The 20,048-nt window shown below is 35.4% G+C and overlaps 1 long non-coding RNA gene across 1 annotated transcript in view; it reads left to right on the top strand.

Moving 5' to 3' along the window:
- Positions 1–20,048, top strand: part of LOC141423914 (uncharacterized) — a 215,945-nt gene that overhangs the window by 99,830 nt on the left and 96,067 nt on the right. The gene's annotated exons all lie outside the window — the stretch shown is intronic.

The raw sequence follows: 20,048 nt of genomic DNA, 5'->3' as shown, positions 1-20,048 counted from the left end.
CAGAACTTAACAAATATTCATTCAGTGTTTCAGATCTTTTTGTTCTTATCTCTAATTTTCAGGACAGTATCTCCTTTTATTCAATCTCTACAAGCTTTACCAATTTTCTTCAGTGTTAAATGGCATCTAAATTCCTGTGGCTTAAGGATTTTCATGTTGTAATGGAGCCTTTGATGCTGTGAGTGGAACACAAAGAGAGAATATGGTAATCAGTGATCTTTCTCTTGAGCAAGGCAACCAGAAACCCAGTTCATAATGGACACCCAATGAAATTTATGTTTATGCTGGCTTTCAGATCATACTTTGAAAAGCAAAGGGTTTGGCATTCCTAGAGCCATACCCTCTTCTGTAGGCCTTTGAGGTGACAAGGAGTAAATAGCTACCCACTTAATGCTTATGGGGTAGTCTGGTGACCTAACAGAATTAATGCAGCCTTTCTAAAAGAGCAAGTCACAGCTGGGAGGCAGCAGATGTTTAACATCATTTGGTGATACTGTCTTTCTTCTCACTTATAAAAAATGCAGACTAGCTAGTTGTGACTAGGTGAGAATTTTTCTCTCCATTTCCTACCTGTAGATTAAAATTTATGTCTGGAATGATGCAATGACGAGGGCTGAGGAGTTATTTAACTTTGAAGGACACATTTATCATTTTTTTCTTAAGAAGCTAGGGCACGCAGAACAATTTTTCCATAAGGAATAGCTATCTGGTTGTGTCTATGTATAAAGGATAATAATGAATATGCCCAAGTCTACTGTTTAAAATCAATTTGAGTCAATAAATTATTTCACAATTGGATATATATCCATGTTAGGCTTGTGTATAAAACCACTGTACTTGACATTGATGGTATAAACTTTTATGAGTGAAATACAGTCTCAACTTCAAAATGTCACAATTCAGTAAGAGTGGCTTATCTAGGGAGTGATATGCCATAGGTATAGGACTATATCAGGGAATCAACACTCATTCTAAGAGTTTAGGAAAAGTTTCCTTGAGAATTTAAGTATGAAATTGATTCATAAAGAATTAGTAGAAGTTAGCTGACCCCTGTCCTTACAGCTATAATCTTAGCTACTTGGGAGATTGAGATCAGGAGGATGGCAATTGGAGGCCAGACCAGGTAAATAGTTGGTGAGACCCCCCCCACCTCCAAAATAACCAGAGCAAAATAGACTAGAAATATGGCTCAGGTAGTAGAGTGCCTGTGCAAATTCTTGAGTTCAAACCTCTGTACCATCAAAAAAAAAAAAAAGGATTAGTGCAAGTTAACTGAAGAATTTTGAAAGATAGTACAAGGCAAAGGGATATGAATACAGAAAACTATGTGTTCCAACATTGCAAAAACACAGAGTGACAGGACATAGCCGCAGGGGGCCAGCCATGGCAGATGATTCCGTGCTTCTGTCGAGGAAAGGTGATTACAGACCACGAAGGGTAGTGAATTCCATGTTGACTTTATATTTTTTGTGAGCCCACCCATTGGAAGTACAATGACATAAATTGATTTTTACATGAATGACTTAACTTTTAACACACTTTGGAAGTGGACTGAGGGGCCAAGACTAGCAGCATAGAGATTACTTAAAACATTGTCAGGGTTTCAACACGATAGATGTGGGTAACTGGAAGTGAGGAGCAAAAGTGGATATGACAAGAAATACATGGGCACTGAGAAGATAGAATTGTCAGAACTTGGTATGGGAGGTAGTATCTCAGAGAGAAAGGAAAAGTGATGAGGTTTAACATGTAGACACAGATTTCTAGCTTCAATATCTGTGAAAAAATTTTCCTAAGACTTACTTGGAAGCTAGTAAGCCTAATGATAGAAAACTCAGGGCTTTGAGCTATTCAGCTGAAAAATAGTAAACAGCCCAAAAGTGTAGGATAACAACACTGTCAAATTAACGTACTCCACAAATATGCTTGAGAAGTTAGTATGTATATATGTTATGTCTTAGAAGGGTTGCTTTGATTCATTCAAGATAATTCAGGACTAGTTTTGAAGGTAGAAGAATGTTTGCATCCCCCAGAACAATTCCTATGAGCTCTCACTTGAAAGAAATAAATGATGACAGTCACCTGTAACAAGCAGGAATTATCGAAGGATGCTTCATCTAGAATCAAAACTAATTTTTTGTTTTGTGGTACTGAGCTTTGAATTCAAGTCCTCATGCTTACTAAGCAGCTAATTTTTGTCAGTAGATTTTTTTTTAGATGTAAGTATGATCTTAGATCTCATTTCAGAGAGGCAATTAAATTTAGATAACCAAGCAATAGATATCATTGAATCTTGTTAAGTATTCTGGATGATACTAAGTAGTATTTTAGTAAAATTTAAATGGTAATCAATATTTTCTTTTTGTTTTGTTTTGTTTGAGACAGTGTCTCACTATGTAGACCAAGCTGGCCTCAAACTTATGATCCTACTTTCTTAATTTCCCAAGTGCTGGGACTACAGATATGCACTACCACTCCCAGCCAATATCTCCTGTTCATGAATTTCACACTCTGGTGCTAAAACAGACTCCTTGGTATCATCTTTGCTTACCTACCTTACATTCTCCATTTCCTACTGCTCGCATTTTGCTTCCACACAGCACTTTTTTGCTGTTTCTTAAAAATGCATTCAAATAATATATTTCACAACACTGGCCTTTTCTGGTAATGTTCCCCTTCTCTTGAATTACTTCTATTCCCTTTATTTTCACCCTTCAGATCTCTCTTTCAGGTCCCTGAATCTTTCCTTTTCTACCACCCAGGCACATTCTGTTATAGGCTTTCTTAACAGGGTATGTGTGATCATTTTGTAGGTTTATATCATTGTCTTATATTTATTTACAGATATGTCTCTCCTTGACCTGAAAAGCTAGAGAATATAACCACACTTTGGTCATTGTGGTATCCTCAGCCCATAGTGGCTATGCTATGGGTCTGGCGTGCCATTGATATTTGCCACATCTTTGTAGATTAATGTGAGAATGCTTCCTCAAATTCTTATTCTCAAAATAGGTACTCTGATATATAATATATGAAACTTATTCTCAAGGCAATTAAAAATAACATAGGAAATGTGTAATGTCTTTAAGAAGAGAGATAGTCAGAGTGTTGGTAACTCATTCCTGTAATCCTAGCTACTTAGGAGGCATAGATCAGGAGAATCATGGTTGGAAGCCAGCCCAGGCAAATACTTTGTAAGACCCCATCTCAAAAATACCTAACCATAAAAAGGACTGGAGGAGTGGCTTAAGTGGTAAAGTGCCTGCCTAGCAAGCATAAAGCCTTGTGTTCAAATCCCAATACCACCAAAGAGAGAGAGAGAGAGAGAGAGAGAGAGAGAGAGAGAGAGAGAAAGAGTATATGAAAGAGAAGAGTGGGAGAAAGAGAAAGAATAATAAATGCAATAGAGTAACTATTTTGGAACATAATTCTCATAGTTAAAGCTACCCATTCAGGGTTATAACCTCATAGTCCTTTAATTGGGAGATAGACTGAATCACTAACTCTCATATTATTGTGGTTTTTATTTTGGGGAAGTTTACTTTAATTAGTTAACCATTAACCCTTTGATGAGAACTTTTGGGTACAGATGAGATTTTCTCCAAAGGGCAAAAACCAGACCTGGTTCTGATAATGATTTTTCTTGTTAAGTTCAAAATGGTTGCAGAGTAATTAGATGTGTTTGCTAATTTAGTTTAAGTGAACCACTTATCTGCTTCATTATTAGCATAATAGTTTCCCCACAGCTCTGTAGAAATTTAACTAAATGGGGAAAAGGCATTTTTCACAGTTGGCATCAGAGGCAATGAATTGTAAGGGAGCAGAAAATCACATATGCGAATTAAACTACCTTCTCTTGAAACATCACTAGAGAAGGTAGCACCTCTAGAAGTTCAAAGTTCAGAAAAGGAACAAGTAAGACAATTCTAAGATTGAAAGGTGGATGGATGGGAATGGATTGTTTTTCTCAGTAATTTTCTTAGCAGACTGAGAGTATTTTTCTTCAACTTCAACTTGAATTTGACTACTATATGATCCTATGAAAATTATGAAAATTGGGGGGAGCAGTTGTGTTTGTTTTTTTGCTTGTTTTTGTAGTATTGGGAATGGAAATCCTCTACCTCTGATCTGGATACTAAGCCTTCTTATGAAGTTTAATTTTAGGTTTGAAAGCATTATGGGAAACCTTCTATACTACTTTTTTTTTGGAAAATAATCTATAAGGTCTAGTGACAATATATCTTTTCTCTTCCCTCTCCATGTGCCTCTGTTTATTCACATCACGAGGATCTATGTAATGCTAGAACTTAAGTTTTCTTTTTTTTTTCTTTTATTATTCATATGTGCATACAAGGCTTGGTTTATTTCTCCTCCCTGCCCCCACCCCCTCCCTTACCACCCACTCCACTCCCTCCCTCTCCCCCCACCCCCTCAATACCCAGCAGAAACTATTTTGCTCTTATTTCTAATTTTGTTGTAGAGAGAGTATAAGCAATAACAGGAAGGGACAAGGGTTTTTGCTGGTTGAGATAAGGATAGCTATACAGGGTATTGACTCACATTGATTTCCTGTGCGTGGGTGTTACCTTCTAGGTTAATTCTTTTTGATCTAACCTTTTCTCTAGTACCTGTTCCCCTTTTCCTATTGGCCTCAGTTGCATTTAAGGTATCTGCTTTAGTTTCTCTGCGTTAACGGCAACAAATGCTAGCTAATTTTTTAGGTGTCTTACCTATCCTCACCCCTACCCCTCCCTTGTGTGCTCTCGATTTTATCATGTGCTCAAAGTCCAATCCCATTGTTGTGTTTGCCCTTGATCTAATGTCCATAGAACTTAAGTTTTCTTAAGCCTTATGTTAGAAATGGTTGTAGTCCCCAAGGGCTGCCTCCCTGTGACATGGTCACTTCGAGAGGAAGCTGCATAGGCATAGAAAGATTTTCTGAGATATGGATAAGCTACCTTCATCAAACTAGTTTATTTTTTCCTGGACTTGATTTTTGTAGAGTTCTTACTTCCTTATCTGCGCAACAAAGCAAAGCAAAGCAAAACAAAACAAAACAACCAGTATATCCAAGAAAGAAAATGTCCTCTTCATACGATTTTTCTTTTAAGTCCCTCAAAGCAAAGAGAGCAATTGTGGAAGGCAAAGGCAAGAAAAGGGTGAAGTGGGTATGAAGCATGGAGATGAGATAATGACAGCACAGACAAGCAGAGGAACTGGCTAGACCTTCAGGAAACTTGGAAGGTAGAGGTTGGAGTTTCATAATAGACTAAAGTCAGAGTGTTCACTGAGAAACATGACCAAAAATATCAGTGGATCAAATAACGATTGATGTAGACACTGAAAAACAAGGCATGTGGGCAGGAAATTAAGACCAACAAAAATAAATAAAGGGTAGAGATAAATGAAATGATCTTTTAATGAGTTTCTATAATGGACCATAAATGTATTTTAGTTTAGTGTTTCTCATTACTCTGTGGGGTAAAAATGCTATTAATGTACCTGTACTGTATAAGGAAAATGCTTTTAAAAGAGGTTAACTAAATGTCCTAAAGTTAAAAGACAAATAAGGTTCAGAACTAGGATTCATATATAAATCTGACTTTAATATAAATCATATATTTCTGTTATGAGTTTTCTGAAGTAATTGAAATAAATATGGCCAATTTGAAAAACATCAGTGATAGGATATGTTCCATCTGAGACCTTCAAGTGAAAATGGATACATTTCATAGAGTAAGAAAAAGGAATAAAGGTAGATTTTCAAATTGTGTTCTTAGGGTGAATAAATGATAATTATAAAATAGGGGACTGGTGGAGGATAGAAGGCAATGACTGAGATGAGGTAGAGATTAAAAAAACATGAAAATGATACTTTGAAAAAACTGACCGCTTTTCCCAAAAAGTGAGACAAATTAGGATTAACTATAGAATTAGTTAAATATAGAGCTAGAAATATTTATGTTGAAATATAAATATAGGAGCCTGTGTAACTTTCTATTTAATAAAAGAAATTGCAAATACAATTATAACGAAAATGTGTTCTCTGGTTTTTGGAAGAGACTTCTTAAAAGAATAACTTTGTTCAGTGCTAACGCAGCGGATCTGTGAAACCTAAACACTTAGCGACAGAAGATTGAGGGGGTCTCAGTTTAAAGACACTTATAACTGAATGAGAACTGAGCCTCTGTGCTTCTCTCCAGGAAACTTAGGCTAGCATTTCACTGGAATCCAGCATTATGCCAATTGTTTTCTGCACTAATTATACTCCAGAAGTGTCTGTGTAGTGAGATTCAAAGACTTCTTCAGTTTGAAGATACTGACTTGGGATCAAATTTGGAAACAACACATACTTCTGAATAGTTGATCAAATTATTAGCCCCTGGGGTAATTTCTGCTTAGTGAGGAACCATAAAGATGCCTTATTACTTAATTTATTATGTCTGAGTTAAAATTATAATCAGTGCATTGAAAAAATTACTAATTAGAATATTTTAAATAAAATTTTATATTGAAATCAATTACTTTTTATTCCTATTGCACATCAAATTATAATGAAAGTCATTATGCTTTTTTCAACAATCTAATTGCTATAAACTCGTGATAATTACTCTATTCCCATTAAGTATGCTTATAATGCATAATAAATATATTTCAAGGTAAAGATAGTTATTCTCAAGTAACTTTTCTCCTAGGATTCTATTTTTTTTTCTAAGAAACATATCTTAATATGTTTTCTTCAATTTTTCCTTCTTTCTTTTTAGTGCTCATACACTGAACACTAACAATTTAGGGTATAATGTGATTCAGAGTTCTTTTTCTTCTTATTTCATTTTCATGCCATAATGATTTGAAAAGGTTCAGTGTAAAAAACAAGGTATCTTGGATACTCCCTTAATCCTGTGCATTCTTATACCAAATCCTTTCCTTTTTTGTGGTTTTGGTTTCTTAGGGTTATGGTGAAAAAATTTAAGCCCAAAGATGCTAGTGATGCTGATAGACATTCTCTTCAAAAAATGTGAAAGGGATTTGGGTATTTTTACTTCTAATCATGAAAGATCTACTGGCTTTTGCATTATAAACAACTAAACAACTCATAAACTCATAAACATAACTTTGTTCAGAAATTGAACAACAAGCAGAGTAAAACACTAATTCCCTGAGAGAAAATAAATGCATGATATAGGATAATGATCACCACATCATTCTGCCTAGAGGAGTTTGTCCATCATGGTGCACAGAGGGGTACCCCAACAGAATATGGAACATTGGCTGAACTGGGAAGAGAGAAGATTCGGGGAGATTGAGACTGCTAAAAATTTCATGGGGAATGAGGTACAAAGAGAGTTTACCAGGTATTTACCCAAGGGAAAAGAAAATATATTCACACAAAGACTTGAGTATGAATGTTGTTACCATCTTTATTCATAACTACCTAAAACATTACCCAACCAAGTCTACCTCAAATTTCAAAACTCAGTAATGGAATACTACCTGGCAAAAGGAAAGAATGGAAATATAATACAGTATTATGGAGAAATCTCAGAAAAATCAATGGCTCTCAAATTTTCTTGGTTCATGGAGTCAAGTGGTTGTCACATTTTCAGGGTCCATACATTAAAGCTGGATTAAGTATATACATTTAAATAAGTCATAATTATTTATACATTATCAATCTAGTGGCTATTTGAAAATTATAGATATTAACTGAAAGAAAAATAAAATTTAAAATATTATATTTTATAACATTTAAATTTCATTATTTAAAAGTTAAATATATCCTTTGTGGATTTATGTACCTTTTAGATGCCATATAACTTCTCACACATTGGAGTCAGATTGGAAACCACCATGTACATTTCCTGTTCCACAGTAATTTTTATAAAGTACTTATTTTTTTACAACTGCTGAAAGTCCAGTTTTATAAAAATTTCATGCACAGTTCAGTTTTGAAACTGTGTATTATTTTAAGGAACTCATTTATATAGCTTTTGGCAGGGGTCATTATGCTCCCCTCAAAAATCTAAAATATGCGGCATCCTCATGAATTCCCCACAGTGTCTTTGTGAAATTTTGTGTATGATTTTGGTGCTATATTCAAAAGTGTTTTGTTGACTGAAAAGAAAAAGTAACCAAAGAACTACACATATAATTCTATGTATATGAATTTCTAGAAAAAGCAAAATAACTACCTTAACAGAACGAAGTTTATCAATTCAAAACTGTTCAGAATAATATGGGCACGAGACTTTATCTGTAGCAATGATACCCTCAATATTACAATTAACTCATGGAATTCAAGTGGAAATGTATTTCTAACAAATTTATTCACAGTTGCATCAGACCAAGTAGGAAAAAGGGGCTTGCCAAGGCAGCTTAAAAGACTAGAGAAAATGCTAGACCCTAGGGGAACTGTCAATGATTACAGAAGTCTTTTTATTTTTTTAAAATATGGGTTGTGCCTCTGGGGTATGGACTTGATATGCCTTTGAGATTTTTATCCTTTAAAATGGATAGAAAAAAAAGACAGATTTTTTTTTCTTTCCACAGTTTAATTTAGGACTCTGCCTTGATTGTATAATCCTGTCCAGAGACATACTGTTGACCTGAAATTCACAGCAGTATGGTGTCTTTATAATGTTTCTTTAAAAAGCAAGACAGTTATTCCTTTTTTTAATGTAAAACTTTTTCTGGTTTTTTTTTTAATTGTGCTGTTGGGGATACACTGTGGCATTTATAAAAGTTCTTACAATGTATCAAATATATCATACTTGAATTCACCTCCTCCACTGCTCTCCTTTATCTGTCCCTCACTTCATCCCTGGAATGGTTTTAACAGGTATCATTTTTACATTTACATATTTTTACACTCAGTATTTGCATCATATTCATTCTCCTATGCCCTTTTCTTGTCACCTCCCCCTTCCACCAACTCCCACTGCCTGCAGGACATGTTTCACAAATTTTATAGAACAAAGAAAAAAATGACAGTTTTGCTTATTTAGTTTAACTACACAGGGAGTTTCCTCGTGCCTTTTCATACATACATATCATACATACATATATACATATGTATGTATTATAATCCTAATTGGTTCATCTCCTCTATTTTTCTTCAGGTAAATGGATGGAACTGGAGAACATCACCTTAAGCGAAGTTAGCCAGGTTCAGAAGGTCAAAAGCTGCATGTTTTCTCTCATATGCAGAATGTAGATCGAATACTATTATACAATATTATGAAAAACAGATCGCACTAAGGGGAGGTCACATACAAGAGAGGGAGGGTAAAAAAAAGATGATAAGAAGGGGAATATGGTTGATGTACTTCCTATATAAGAATGAATATGCAATCTTTAAATCAGTTGAAACCACCATAAAGAAAGGGACTAGGTAGAATGAAGACACTTATTCTTTACCAAAGCCTTGAATGTAGACTTTAAGTAATCAGTGAATATGAAATTATTAAGACATAGTTTTCAAAGATCATTGGAAAACACAAAAACTTTGGTTGTGTGACTGTATTCAAAAGGACAAAAAAAATCAGACAGCCGAGAATCAAGGAAAAAGTCTAAATGCACATAGGAAACAAATTTTATGGTAACAATGTATTAAAGAGAGCAAATTTTTCCTTGATTAGAAACATTACCAGATAAAAAGAATGGGAAGTAAATGAAACAAAAAAGGGGAAAACCCAGCAGGCAATGAAAATAGAGGTCAGGCATGTAGAGTTTAAAAATGAGTATAGAGGGCTTTTTGAGTTCAAATCCATTTTCTCTCACCTTCATACAGACTCACAGCAATAACTCCACAGACCAGAGAATGAGTTACACTTATTTAAGAAGAGTTATAGTGAGAGTGAACTACTTTATTCTTGTGGGGTGTGGTAATTAGCATTTAAAAATATGTCTTCAAGTATTTATTGACTGGGTAACCTTTTTAATTTTTTTAAGAAAAAAGTGAACAAATATAAAGATCAAAACTTAAGAGTATCTTGTCTTGAATTTCTTTGTATTTCTTTATATTTTCAGAGGTATTTGTTGTAAATGTAGTTACCTGATTCAGAAAATAGAAATTTTGGACCCTTTAACTCTTAAAAGTCCTGACAGCATGCTATAATGGTTAAAGGACTTGTTGAACTCTGTTATCAAGTTAAACCCTACTGAATTTTCTTATAAAGAAGCTGATTATTTTCTTCTAGTATATAACAAATGTTGGTTTAAAATTATATTAAAAAATTCGAGTATTTTTATCTTCTATTAAGATATAAAAAGCTACAATGAATGTTGCTCTCCCTCCAACAATAAGCAAAAAAGCCAGAAAATCTACAGAATTATAACTTTGCTCAAACATATCAGAGTTGTGACAAACTTGCAAAAACTAGCATGCAATCTAGAGAAAGATGGGTTTTTCCAAGTAAAGTCCAGATGTAAATTCTGGCTTACTGGAATGGCACAAGGGAAATGTGGCTTCAATATCAGAAGGAAAATATTGCCTAAAAGCTTAATGAATGGCTAAAGAATAATGACTAACACAAGAGTATAAAACCTAAGAATTGCAAACACAAATGGAGGGGGACTTCACTAGCCCCCCTCTTTCCACTCCTTCCTCACTCATATTCATAGACCTCATTTGGTACTGTAGAAAAAAACTGGAGTAAGGAAGAAGACTAGACAAAGTCTCCTTCAGAAATGTAGTCCTGGAGGAGAGAGGGCAGGAAAGGCATAGAACCTAACCTAGTCTTTTTGACACTAAGATAAAAGTCTTTAAGACACTACAAGAAGGGCAGCAAACTCTCTTTTTCATGTAAAGATAAAGACAGACTATGGCCAGGGTAAATGTAAAAGAAAACATTCTACCCTAGAGAAAAATTAAGAAAGCTGCACCCTGAGTTCCAGAACACAGCTGAGTCAGGAAGAGCATTTGCTAGAACAGTGATCTTGGCTGTTCTGGCTTTGAGAATTGTTAGCAATTAATTTCTATTGTTTATAGAATAAAATTCTATTGTTTATAGCATTTTGTTATAGCAGCCTGGATGGAGTAGAATGTGGTGACAACAGAAGCCAATAATAAATGAGTATAGGAAAATGACAGAGAATAATCAATGAAAGTAAAAGCTACTTCTGAAAAATTGATAAATCTTTAGTCAAAACTATAAGAAAGAACAGTGAGAGAGAGAGAGAGAGAATACAAATTAAAAACTTCAGGAATGAAAGATGGGGCATCACTACAAATCCTCTAATCATTTAAAAAGATGATGAAGGAAAATTATAATTTCATGTCTACAAATTCTACCACTTACTCTAAGTTAATGCTTACAAAAATGTAAACTACCAGTCATGCAAAAAGAAAGTGACAACCTGAATATTTCTTTATCTATTAAAATTTGATTTTATGGCAAAGATCCAATAACTAACAAAAAACTCTCTACTCAAATGGTGAATTCTATCAGACATTCAAGGAACAAATGATTCTATACAAATGTTTCCAGAAATTTGATGTATACTATATTCTACTGTTTTTACGAAGCCAGAATTAACTGTAATACCAAAATCAAGCAAAAATAGTCTATCATGAAGATACAGTCAAAATTTGTTAATAATGTACTGCCAAGACAAATTCAGTGGAGTACAAGCGCAATTATAGCTATATCAACAGTAATAGAAAATAGAAAAGTTTCGAGAAATAGTCTCACATGTATATAACCAAGTGACCTTGGAAAAAGTTAACAAAACCAATTCTGTGTGGAAAAGAATGCTTTTGTTTTCAGCAAATGGTAAAGAGCAATTGTCATTTTGTACCAAAAAAACCCACTTATCTTTAATTTTCACCACATAAAAACTAATTCAATATGTATCACTGATATAAATATGAAATTAAAAACTATAAAACTTTTAGAATAAGACGTGTGATAGAGGATCAAGCAAAAATTTCTTAGTCATGACCAGAAAATCACTATTCATTAAAGGAAACATTGACAAATTAGACTACCAAAAATTTAAATGTTCCCTCTTTGAAAGTCACTGTCAAGAAATTAAAAGATAAGCTCTAAAGAAGAGAAATATTAGCCAAACATGTATCTGATAAAAGATTTGGATAAATAATGTACACACAATGTTCAGGGATCAATATGATCACAAGATAAAAGTGAGAGCACACAAGGGAGATATGAGGATAAGTAAGACACCTAAAAAACTAGATAGCATTTGTTGCCCTCAATGCAGAGAAACTAATGCAGAAACTTTAAAGCTACTGAGGCCAATAGGAGAAGGGGACCAGGAACTAGATAAAGGTTAGATCAAGAAGAATTAACCTAGAAGGTAACACACACACACAGGAAATTAATGTGAGTCAACTCCCTATATAGCTATCCTTATCTCAACTAGAAAAAACCCTTGTTCCTTCCTATTATTGCTTATACTCTCTCTTCAACAAAATTAGAGATAAGGGCAAAATAGTTTCTGCTGGGTATTGAGGGGGTGGGGGGGAGAGGGAGGGGGCGGGGTGACTGATAAGGAGAGGGTAGGGGGAGGGGGGAGAAATGACCCAAAGATTGTATGCACATATGAATAAAAAAAGTGCAACAGATTTGAACAGACATATATGTATATGTATGCATGTAGTGTCCTTCAATCCTCATCACCCAATACCTTTTCATTTCCCTCTTCTCACTCCTTTAGTCCTTCCTCCAGACAGTCCCCCCTTTACATTCAAGTCACATTGTTGTTATTATCTTCATCATTTTAGGTCTAGATTCCATATCTACCTGAAAACATGTAATATTTGGCTTTTTGAGTTTGACTTATCTTAGTTAACAGGATGAAACTCAGTTCCATCTACTTTTCTGAAAATAACATAGTTTCATTTTTCTTTATGGCTGAACAAAACTCTGTGGTGAATATATAACACATTTTCTTTATCCATTCATCAGTTGCTAGGCACCTAGGCTTATTTCATAGCTTGGCTATTGTGAACAGTGCTGCTATAATAATGGGTATGCAGGTGTCTCTTGCATGTTGATTTACCATCCTTTGGAAAAATGTCCATGAGTGGTATGGCAGGTCATGAGGTAGGACTATTTTTAATTTTTTTATGGTGCTTCATAGTGATTTTCACAGTGGTTGCACTAGTTTCCATGCCCCCCAACAATGTATAAGGGTTCCTTTTTCCCCACAACCTTGCCAGCATTTGTTGTTGTTTACTTTCTTGATGATTGCTATTCTGACTTGGGTGAGATGGAATTTCAATGTAATTTTGATATGCATACCCTCTACAGCTAAGGATGTTGAACATTTCTTCATATATTTATTCATTTGTACTTCTTCAGAGAACTACATGTTCATTTGCCCATTTTTTAATCAAATTATTTGGGTTTTGACTACTTAATTTTTCCAGACCTTTGTATGTTCTGGGTATTAATCCTTTATTTGTTGAATACCTGTCAAAGATGCTATCCCATTCTGTGGAATATCACTTGTTTCTGGTAATAGTTCCCTTTGATATGCAAGTTTGTAAATTTGATGCAATCTCATTTGTCCATTCTTGCTCTTACTTCCTGGATATTTGGAATCCTATTTGGAAAATAATTTCCTATGCATCTCTGTTCAAATATTTTCCCTGTGTCTACTTGGAGTGGGTTCAAGGGCTCAGAACTTTCATAAAGATCTTTGAGCCCCCATTTTGAACTGATTTTTTGTGTAGGGTGAGGGATAAAGATCTAGTTTCAATCTTCTGCATGTGGATAAACAGTTTACTCAACACCATTTGTTGAAGAGGTTGTCTTTTTCTCTAATGTATGATTTGGCTCCTCTGTCACAAATCAGATGGCTGTAATTGTGTGGGTTTATTTTTGGGCCTTCTGTTTTCTCCTGTTTGTCTTTGTGCCTGTTTTTGTGCCAGTACTATACTGTTTTTGTTACTATGGCTCTGTAGTATAGTTCAAAGTCCTGTATTATTATACCTCCAGCATTGCTCTTTTTGCTAAAAGTTGCTTTTGCTCTTCAAGGTCTTTACTATTCTGTTTTCTTTCCTTTACTTTATTATTTTTACATTTACTGACAAGTGTATACATTGTTTGGGCTACCTCCCTGCTCCTCCCATCCTCCCTATCCTGCCCCCACTTCAAGAAAGAACCTACTATGTTGCTGTATGCACTACAGAATTATTTTTCTATTTCTGCAAAGAGTGGCATTTGGGTTTTGATGGGCATTGCACTGAATCTGTAGGTTGCTTTCAGTAGTACAATATTCATTCTTCTGATCATGAACATGGGAGGTATTTCCATCTCTGGTGTCTTATTCAATTTCTTTCTTTAGTGTTTTGCAGTTTTCTCTATAAAAGTCTTTCACCTCTTTAGTTAAGTTTATTCCTAAATAATTCCTTTATTGAAGGTACTGTGAATGAAATTGTTGTCCTGATTTCTTTCTTGGCTGTCTTTTGTTGGTGCATGGAAAAGCAAATTTTTGTATATTAATTTTATGTCCTGCTATATTGCCAAAAGTTGTTATCAACTCTAGAAGTTTTTGGCAAAATCTTTAGTTTTTTTAAAGTATACAATCCTGTCATCTGCAAACAGGGATAATTTGACTTCCTTCTTCCTTATTTGGATCCCTTTTTTTTCTTTCTCTTGCCATATTGCTGTGGGTAGGAATTATAGTACTATATAGAATAAGAGTGGGGAGAGTGGACACCCTCGTCTGCTTCCTTACTTTAGAAGAAATGATTTCAATTTTTCTCAGTTTTGTATGATGGTGATTATGTGTTTGTCAGATGTAACCATTATTATGTTGAGTTGTGTTACCTCTATTCTTAGTTTCTTCAGAGCTTTTATCAGGAAAGGATGTTGAGGGATTCCAAGATGGTGGCTAGAGGGAGGAAGCAGAAAGCGTACCTCCTACAGTGAAATCTTGGAGAAACTCTAGAGACACACCTTGCAGGCAAAGCCACCAAGAAGAGACAAAACTTTGACCCCTCCACACCTCCAGCCTGCACAGAGAATCTCCACTTCATGCTAAACGGAGAAATCAGGAGGGCCCCCGGGCCGCCAGTCGCCTGCACCTGGATGGCTTGGGAAGACGCAGACAAGGTGAACTAAGCAGTATGTGGTACTTCCACAGACAACCCTGGGCCAGATCAGCATAGCCCCCTCGACAGACTGACCTCCACCCAGGGGAAAAAAGAGAAATTGAGTAATAAGCAATAAGAACAATAAAGACATGTAGCAAAGAGGGTGGGGTGCCCTGAGCTCTGAAGAGGAGGGGAGGGGAATCCTTGCCAGAACTGTAAATAAACAAGCTGGGCCTGGCTGGAGAGGCTCCAGCAGGAGCAGGGGCGTGTGCCCAGGAACCAAGAGCAGGAAATTTTGTGAGAGTGGCGGAGGGAGGAAAATGCCACAGGAGAGGGGGGAAGACCCACTTCCCATGTGAGCTGTAAACAAACACACTGGCTGACAGAAGCAGCAACACATGCCAAGCAATCAGGAGCAGGAAAGCTTGTGAAAGTGGCGGTGGGAGGAAAACTCCACAGGAGAGGGGGGAAGATCCATTTCCCACGTGAACTGTAAATAAACATGCAGGCCTGAGAAAGCAGGTGCAGTGTCACCTCCCCCAGTGTACTTGGAAAGAGGAAAGCTTGTAGCAGAGGCTCACACACAGGACTCTGAGTAAACAAAGCCTGTGGGGGCCAGGGGAGTGTTAAACTCACTCCTGAAATCTGCATAAATAACACCTCCAGCAACAGCAGGATGACAGCAATGGGCAGGCAAGGCACAGTCACAGATAGCCATTCACAGACCTGTCTCCAGACCTTTTTTTCCCTCTCCCTACCTTTGATGAGAAAACAATCGAACTACACCTGCATGCTGAAAAACTTACTGAAACTGTTTTGCATTCAACTTGGTGAATGTTTTGTGTGTGTGTGTGTGTGCAGTTTTGTTCTACTTTATGTCTCCCCTTTGATGAGACAACTACAGAACAACATCTGAGGCACCATCTCCAGGATTGCAGGCTGAGGGACGAACACCAAAATTATTAAGACTGAAATTTCATTGCATTTGAACTTGGAGGTACTTATTTTTTATTTTTTATTTTATATATATATTTTCTTTCATTTACTTATTTTTTTATTTTTATTCTTATCTTTACTCTTTTTATTTTTTATTTTCAATGCTCTCTCTGACTTTCTAATGCCTTTTAAGCTTACAGTTGATTAGTATACCGTATCTCCCTGTTTATATCTTTGAAACTTTTTTTGGTTGTTTCTTTGTTTTGGTTTTTTTTCTACTTGATTATTTGTTTTTCCCTTTTCCTTTAACTTCTTTGCTTTCCATCCCCTCTCACCCTTCCATTCTAAATATCACTATGCTATTATTACAAGCCAGAAAATACTTAATTGCACACAGTACAGGGACAATAACAATATCAAGGGAAATGATGAAAAGACAGAAGAAAAAGGGAAACCAGTTTCCCCATAATAAAAATTTAGTACAGGAAACAGAGGGAAATGAAGAAAACAGATACTCAGATCCAGACTCCAACAAAATGAAGATAAACTATGCCAAAGAACCCAATGAAGCCCACAAGAATAATTTAAAAGAAGACATACTACAGGTACTCAATGAGAATTTTGAGTACTGGATATGAATTTTGAATTTTGATACTGGATATGGTCAACCAAAATGTACAGAGACACTAAAGAAATTCCAAGACAACAAAAATAGAGAATTTGAAAAAGGAAAAGAAGAAATAAAGGAAACCATAGAAGCACTGTATAAACACCAAAGTGAAACAGAGAACACAATTAATAAACAGATAAATGAACTCAGGACAAAAATAGACAACATTAAAGAGGAAACCACCCAGGATATGGAAAACCTCAGAAAAAAGATTGAAACAGAGTTGCAAAACAAAACAGAAGGCCAATCCAGCAGAATAGAACACACAGAAGACAGAATCTCAGAATTTGAAGATGAAATGGTAATTAAAGGAAAAACCAAAGACCTATTAATTAAACAACTAAAGACCTGTGAAAAGAAAATGCAATAACTCACCAACTCCATCAAAAGACCAAACTTGAGAATCATGGGCATTGAAAAAAGAGAAGACGTGCAAGCAAAGGTAATGCACAATATATTCAACAAAATAATAACAGAAAATTACCCAAATCTAGAGAAAGATATTCCCATACAGATGCAAGAGGCCTCCAGGACACCAAACAGACCAGATCAAAATAGGACTACCCCATGACATATCATCATTAGAACAACAAGTCAGAAACTAGGGAAAGAATATTGAAGGCTGTAAGAGAGAAAAAACAAATAACATACAAAGGTAAACCCATCAAAATCACAGCAGACTTCTTAACAGAAACATTAAAAGCAAGAAGAGCATGGGGTGAGATCTTCTGGACACTGAATGAAAATAACTTCAACCCCAGGATACTCTACCCAGCAAAACTATCATTCAAAATAGATGGAGCAATAAAAGTCTTCCATGATAAGCAGAAACTAAAACAATATGTGACCACAAAGCCACCATTACAAAAGATTCTGCAAGGGATTCTGCACACAGAAAGTGAAACCCAACATAACCATGAAAGGACAGGCAGCACCAAACTACAAGAAAAGGAAAAGCAAGAAAGTAGAGAGTAACCCCAACTTAGGTACATACAATCAAACCTTCAAACAACTAAGACAACTAAATGACAGGAATCACCACATACCTATCAATACTAACACTTAATGTTAATGGACTTAATTCACCCATCAAAAGGCACCACTTGACACAATGGATTAAAAAGGAAGATCCAACAATTTTTTCTTACAGGAGACCATCTCACTGACAGAAATAAGCATAGGTTTATTATGAAAGGCTGGAAGATTTACCAAGCCAATGGCCCCCAAAAACAGGCAGGAGTAGCAATACTTATCTCTGACAAAGTAGACTTCAAACCTACATTGATCAAATGAGATAAAGAAGGACATTCCATACTAATAAAAAGGGAAATAGACCCAAAGGAAATAATAATCATCAACCTGTATGCACCCAATGTCAATGCACCCAATTTCATCAAACATACCCTGAAAGACCTAAAAGTATATATTAACGCCAACACAGTGGTTGTGGGAGACTTTAACACCCCATTATCATTAATACATAGGTCATCCAAACAAAAAATCAATAAAGAAATCCAAGATCTAAAATATACAATAGATCAAATGGGCCTATTGATGTCTACAGAACATTTCATCCAACTTCTACACAATATACATTCTTCTCAGCAGACCATGGAACCTTCTCCAAAATAGAGCATATCCTAGGACACAGAGCAAGCCTCAGCAAATATAAGAAAACAGAAATTATACCATGCATACTATCTGATCACAATGCAATAAAACTAGAACTCAACAACAAAAGTAAAGATAAAAAACTTGCAAACAGCTGGAAACTAAATAACTCATTACTTAATGAACAATGGGTCATTGATGAAATAAAAGAGGAAATTAAAAAGTTCCTGGAAGTCAATGAAAATGAAAAAATGACCTACTGGAACCTGTGGGACACAGCAAAGGCAGTCCTGAGAGGAAAGTTTATAGCCATGAGTGCATATATTAAAAAGACTGAAAGATCCCAAATCAATGACCTAATGATACATCTCAAACTCCTAGAAAAACAAGAACAAACAAATCCCAAAACAAATAGGAGAGAAATAATAAAAATAAGAGCTGAAATCAATGAAATAGAAACCAAAAAAACCATACAAAGAATTAATGAAACAAAAAGTTGGTTCTTTGAAAAAATAAACAAGATCGACAGACCCCTGGCAAACCTGACTAAAATGAGGAGAGAAAAAAACCCAAATTAGTAGAATCAGGAATGCTAAAGAGGAGATAACAACAAATACCATGGAAGTCCAGGAAGTTATCAGTGACTACTTTGAGAACCTATATTCAAATAAATTTGAAAATCTTAAAGAAATGGACAGATTTCTAGACACATATGATCATCCAAAACTGAACAAAGAGGAAATTAATCACCTGAATAGATCTATAATACAAAATGAAATTGAAGCAGCAATCAAGAGTCTCCCCAAAAAGAAAAGTCCAGGACCTGATGGATTCTCTGCTCAATTCTATCAGACCTTTAAAGAAGAACTGACACCAACCCTCCTTAAACTGTTGCACGAAATTGAAAGGGAAGGAAAACTGCCTAACACATTTTATGAAGCCAGTATTACACTCCTCCCAAAACCAGGCAAAGACACCTCTGAAAAGGAGAACTGTAGGCCAATCTCCTTAATGAACATTGATGCAAAAATCTTCAACAAAATAATGGCAAACCGAATTCAACAAAACATCAAAAAGATTATTCACCATGACCAAGTAGGCTCCATCCCAGGAATGCAGGGGTGGCTCAACATATGAAAATCAATAAACATAATAAACCACATTAACAGAAGCAAAGAAAAAAATCACTTGATCATCTCAATAGATGTAGAAAAAGCCTTTAATAAGATCCAACACCATTTCATGATAAAAGCTCTAAGAAAACTAGGAATAGAAGGAAAGTACCTCAACATTATAAAAGCTATATATGACAAACCTACAGCCAGCATTATACTTAGTGGAGAAAAACTGAAACCATTCCCTCTAAAATCAGGAACTAGTCTGTCTTCACTCCTATTCAACATAGTACTGGAATTCCTACCCAGAGCAATTAGGCAAGAAGAAGGAATAAAAGGAATACAAATAGGTAAAGAAACTGTCAAAATATCCCTATTTGCAGATGACATGATCCTATACCTTAAAGACCCAAAAAACTCTACTCAGAAGCTTCTAGACATCATCAATAGCTATAGCAAGGTAGCAGGATATAAAATCAACATAGAAAAATCATTAGCATTTCTATACACTAATAATGAACAAATTGAAAAAGAATATATGAAAACAATTCCATCTACAATAGCCTGAAAAAAAATCAAATGCTTAGGTGTAAACCTAACAAAAGATGTGAACGACCTCTTCAAGGAAAACTATAAACTTCTGAAAAAAGAC

This window comes from Castor canadensis, chromosome 1, assembly GCF_047511655.1.
Source record: "Castor canadensis chromosome 1, mCasCan1.hap1v2, whole genome shotgun sequence".
Lineage (NCBI taxonomy): Eukaryota > Metazoa > Chordata > Mammalia > Rodentia > Castoridae > Castor > Castor canadensis.
The sequence above is the reverse complement of the archived record's forward strand: the minus strand, read 5'-3'. Positions and strand labels throughout refer to the sequence as shown.